Source organism: Agrilus planipennis, unplaced genomic scaffold (genome assembly GCF_000699045.2).
Source record: "Agrilus planipennis isolate EAB-ADULT unplaced genomic scaffold, Apla_2.0 scaffold24, whole genome shotgun sequence".
Lineage (NCBI taxonomy): Eukaryota > Metazoa > Arthropoda > Insecta > Coleoptera > Buprestidae > Agrilus > Agrilus planipennis.
Genome location: NW_020439076.1, coordinates 302,272 through 307,668, shown reverse-complemented (window position 1 = coordinate 307,668; position 5,397 = coordinate 302,272). Strand labels below are relative to the sequence as shown.

The following is a 5,397-nucleotide window of genomic DNA, read 5'->3' as shown; positions in this document are numbered from 1 at the left end:
CCGTACACCGCCATACTCCAAACATACACCTTTAACAATCATTTTCCAATTTATAAACTAACAGTTCGTGGGCATAGAAATTACTTCTTTTTATTGAAGGCGACTCGACACTGCGACACTCTGACTTCCTGGATACCGAAAATCAACCACTTCTAATTTTTCTTCTCGTATCTTTATATTCATTTTTAAGTAGGTACTACACTTAAATGTTAATCTTAACTTTTGAGATGAGCAATTACTAATGATTTTTCTGGAAAATTATATATTTCGGTTCAATTTTTAATGGTTTACGGATAAAGAATGCATTATAGGAATTACTTTTTAATATCATTCTAAACGTATATCTAATAGGTTTAAACTTTCAAATTTATTTCAAAAATAAATTAAATTTCTAAAAATTATGAGAGATAATTTTGTAGATAGGTATTGTTCTTTCTTTAAACTGCTCTAAAGCAGCGTTCTTAGAGAATGGTAATTTAAATTATTATAATATACTTAATATCCGTTTAAATTGTATCCCCATTCAGTTTTCAATTGTAAGAAAATGTACAATAATAAAGCATCATATTAACTTCTTGCGCCAAATAAAAAACTGCATTTATTAGAGACTTATTAAACCTTTCTTTTGTTAAGGTACGTATATAATAATAATAAGATTGCAATTTTTCCAAAAGGAGTTGAACTGAATGATAAATTACATTTTTTTAGAAAATTCTGAATCTGAGCAATTAGTTATGTGCTCTAATTATTACAATTAATTAGGTAAAAGAACCTATCCATTTTCATTGAGTAAACTAATATTTTTGATTACTCAAAAACTAGAGCAGCCTAGATTTCTAACTATTTAAGTGTAGTCATCTACTCGAAGTCGATCTCTGCTCCCCTTAACTCCTGCTTCTGCTACTAATGTATTTCTCAGTACTGGTCATTGAAGTGTAGGAAGATATCCTACCAGCCTATCTAGCCTAACTTTAATTGACTTCCTAAGCGTCTTCTGTTCTAGACCTTTTAATACATCTTCATATCTAACATTTTCAATTCAAGGCATTGTTAACATTATCTTCTGGTAGTCTACCTCTACCCCTCTTAACTCCTGTTTCTGGTTCTAATATGTCTCTAACTTAGCTCTTCATGTCTGAGAAGTTGTTCTACCAACCTATCTATTTCTTACTTTTTCTATCCACGAAATTTCTTTTTATTTTTAACATTCTTCTTTAACACCACATCTCCTAACATTTTCTTTTTCGCAGCGTCCACTGTCTGCGTTTCACATCCGTACAGAGCCGTGCTCACAATACATACGTAATATTTTCCTAATTCCTAAATTAATCAATCGCGAGCAAAAAAGTGATTTCTTTTTGTTAAAGGCGACCTGACCCTCTGTGCTATTCTTTGTCTTTATATATTCTGCTCGTACTAGATTAAAAAGGGATTATTGAGATGTGGGATAATAAGCAAAATGCTGGATGAAAGAAACTGAGCAAAACAAACTCTTTATATTTTACTTGACGAACTTTCGAGGTGGTAACTACATATAAATAAAACACGTTTGAATAAATACTATCAATAAAGTCCATGCTTATAAACCTTGATAATGACTTACAATTAATTCGAAAGACTTGTTAAATCATTTTAATTAATTCAATTGAAACAACCAATTACTTTATTTATATAACTTGATTCTATAGTGTTGATTTTTGCTGATTTGAATTTTGCAGGTATTACCTATGAAATGTCCTAAAAAATTATAAAAGAAATTTAATTCTAAAGAGGTGTGACGATTACACGTGCTTCAAAATAATATACCTATGTAGATAAACATCGGTCTTCATACTTGTGGGGTACTTTGTAGGTGATTTTTATATACAATTTGCTTCTAATTATTTCAAAAGGGAATAAGTAATGAATAATGTTTATTGTATGTGTACGAAAATAGCAACAAATTAAAGTGTATCGCGATGACATTTATATTTTTTAAATTTTTTTTTGAGGTAACTGGAACTAAAAGATTTAGGGGTAAAATCCTTAACTTCAGTGATAGTAATATTTACTTATAGTGTTGTAAATTGTTCATCTGCATAATTAATTGTACCATAGTTTTTTTATTTCTATTTCATTTTTAGTACGACTTTATTTTTCTAAAATAACTGAAGTGAGATAGGTTGTTTTCCACTTTTATCACACTCTGTATAATTTAATATAATTCATTTACCTATATAGAAACAAAACTGATGGAAATTGGGAAGATGAACGTGAATTTGTGTTGGTCTAGTATTCACCTGTTCGCATTTTCCCTTCTGTTGAATATGAAGTTTTAGTCCTTCAGGATAATAGTTACTGAAGTTCAGTTAGGATTTATATCAAGCATTATATGTATCAAAGTGAAAAAATAAAAAACTAAATCCACTGTGTACACAATTTCAAATACATAAATCGTAAAAGTTTATGTGATTTATAAAACTCGCGAACACGTGGTACGGCAAAGGAGTCGGCAAAAGTTTGCGATATGGTCGTCAGCAAGCGCGGAAGTTGTTTCAAAACTGGCTCTCGGATCTACGGCTCCGGCTTGGGTTCTACCGCGGAGATCATATCCGCGCATTTACCGCCAGAACTCGGATCTCGATGCATAAAAACGGAGAGAATGGCCGAGAGAAAAAGAAACGAAATTCTCTGGAATGGAATGCAGCCAAACGGCCACCGACTCTTCCAACTAAATTAAACACTAAAGAAAATTAGCGTCATCTTCTCGTTCGGGAACTAAATGAAAACCAAGGATCTGGCTGGATACGGCTTGACAAACATTTTGTATCTTATATTCCTTTATACACTGTTATGGAGATCAAGTTAAGTGGAAAATATGCCAAAATGAAATAGGCAATCATACAACTGTATAACAAGATATTTCGTATAGAAACAAATTCCTTTTTGAGAAGCAGAAAACCGAGCAGCAATTTTTTCTTTCAAGTGGAAGGATAAAGGATAATGCCGCTGATGCTTATTACGCATTAGCATATTATGATAACTTTTTAAACAACAGAGTTTTGTTGTCGTATATCACTTTAGCTCTCCATACATGAACTTGGTTTTCCCAGAAAACTTTAATTGAGAGTACCTTCTTATTAAAAACTACCCTCAAAGCTTATTCGAATTTTGAGACAGTTTTATTCGGAAATGACAGGGATATGTATACGTAGGTACATCTTTTATAGTATATAAAAAATTGTTTCTAAATCCTTCATATATTCTAACTAGTGTTATACTTAAATGCGAATGTTTGTCGTTTGTTTGTTTGTTTATTTATTTATTATCATTTTACGTTCAAATCCTCAACCGATCATCATAAAAATTTGTACATACATTGTTAGGGGTACTAAAAAGAACACAGGGTACCATTTATCCAGAAAAATAATATTGTTCCCGAGGGACAGAAAAATGTCTTTCCATATTGATATATTTACTGCCATTCTACCCAAAGTGTATATTTAACCTATAAAATTAGAAACTGTACTATTATCCTGATGATTTTGGTCAGGATTATTTATCAAGTAATTGTATTTTCGATGAACTTTGACACGTATTTAGGACATCAACGCAAGCGAAGCTGCGGATAAAAGCTTGTTCACTATAATTTTCACCAAAAGTCCCAAGGATCCATCTAGGATCATTTATATATTTAGCATTAATAATCAAAAAATTAATTACTAGGACGATAGGATGCATCGAAAGAACTTTTTCTACTACAGGAGTCCTATATAAATACACCTCACTTAGAGGAAAACGTAGAAAATTAGGTACATTTATCACTCCACCCTTCGTAGTCCAATTCATTATATTTAGAGAAATCTCCGTTTTTGGGTTGTCAATTTAGATTATTTTGCTACGTACCGGTAGATTTGGTTTCTGTTCTACCGAATAAATAAAGACAAAAGTAAGCTGGGGCTTTGATAATCTTGGTTTCATGTCTGTAACTTTAATCTTATTGTGTACTGCCACTCGTCCGTTAGTCAAGTTTTACTTTTTCTGTTAAGAGAAATTACGATTTTGCTTTTGTTTTTTATTGCTTGTTCATTTTTGTAATGTTTGTAGCACTAGCGGTTAATAAGACATAAAAAATTTCTTAATAAGTTTGATTATTGATTGTGTCTTCATATCTCATACATTTAAACCACTCCTTTTTACGTGCTGTCCCTGAAGAAACGCCTACTCCTTTTTGACTGTTCGTGTAGAATTTTAGAATGAAACGGAAGTGCGCCCACTGCTAACGACAATACTACAGTATGAAGTTAGCAGCGTGACCGCGAGCGGCATCAGAATTGGTGTCTCTAATTTCGGCGCTATTTCCTGATTGGGTCCAATTCGTACCTCGGTGAATTTTGAGAAAATACTTTTTATATTATACATTATATAATTTACAAATTTTATACCTATTTTAAATAGCTGGGTCAGTATAAAAAAAACAGTAGCTAATAGAAAAACAAATGGGTATTTAGTTTCATAATTTTACAGTTTTAAATTTAAAGTTTTTCGACGACAGTTTAATATGTAGAACCAACTGTAGGATAAGTGGTTACCTTTTTAAGGAACTTAAAAGAATTGGCTTCACTATCATTTTCTACCAATGAATTTGTGCTGCACGTACATGCATATTAAATATTGTATCCAACCTATTTATTCAATGTAGCAAATTGTCCCGTCTAATAATTCCAATTTAGGAATTGAAACTGACGGGCAATTTATTGAACTGAAGCCATTAGCGATGCGAACAATTTAAATTACGAATGCGTTACCATAAGTAAATTGACATGTATGATTTAGCATATCCATATCATTATGCACGGATCTGTTAATGCTTACAATGAGTTTGCCCAAGAATAAATAACTATGGTACTCGTAGTAGATCGTATCTTATACGTTTAATAACAGTTAACTATCTTAATATAAGCTCACATTAGAATTTACAACTGGTACTTTCATGAAACATATACTCAATGCTTCACATTAATATCATTAATTGAATTGTAACTGGGAAATAATAAAAATCTTAAGAAACACGATGAATAGTAAATAAAAACATGTCTTCCTTTAATTACGTGACCCGTATGGGTCTACTTTCTCTACTACTTTTTAGGCTCATTAAAACATTAATTAAAGGAGTTCTGCGTTTGTCCAATGTACATCCATTCTTACTGACGTCATATTTTCATGATGATATAATAGTAATAATTCTATTGGGATCCGTCAAAAGGGAGGAGCCTAAAAACATGGCGCCGATTAGGGAAAATTTATCGTAGTTCCTATAGTGTACCGTGCAATTTCCAAGTTTTTAAATTACGATAAAATGATAAGTATTGACACAATATGTGATTGGGCTGACACAAAGCCTCGGAAAGGAAATTT

The 5,397-nt window shown here is 31.7% G+C and overlaps 1 protein-coding gene across 5 annotated transcripts in view; it reads right to left on the bottom strand.

Moving 5' to 3' along the window:
- LOC108741892 (monocarboxylate transporter 12-like) overlaps positions 1–5,397 on the bottom strand; it is a 266,895-nt gene that overhangs the window by 82,109 nt on the left and 179,389 nt on the right. Inside the window, exon 1 of one of the 5 annotated variants that reach the window (XM_018476874.1) lies at positions 2,213–2,567. The exons of 3 other annotated variants lie outside the window; for them this stretch is intronic. The gene's annotated coding sequence lies outside the window, so the exon portion shown is untranslated. Of the gene's footprint in view, positions 1–2,212; positions 2,568–5,397 lie in introns of those variants that run through there. One more of the 5 variants, XM_018476880.1, reaches the window with a different exon arrangement.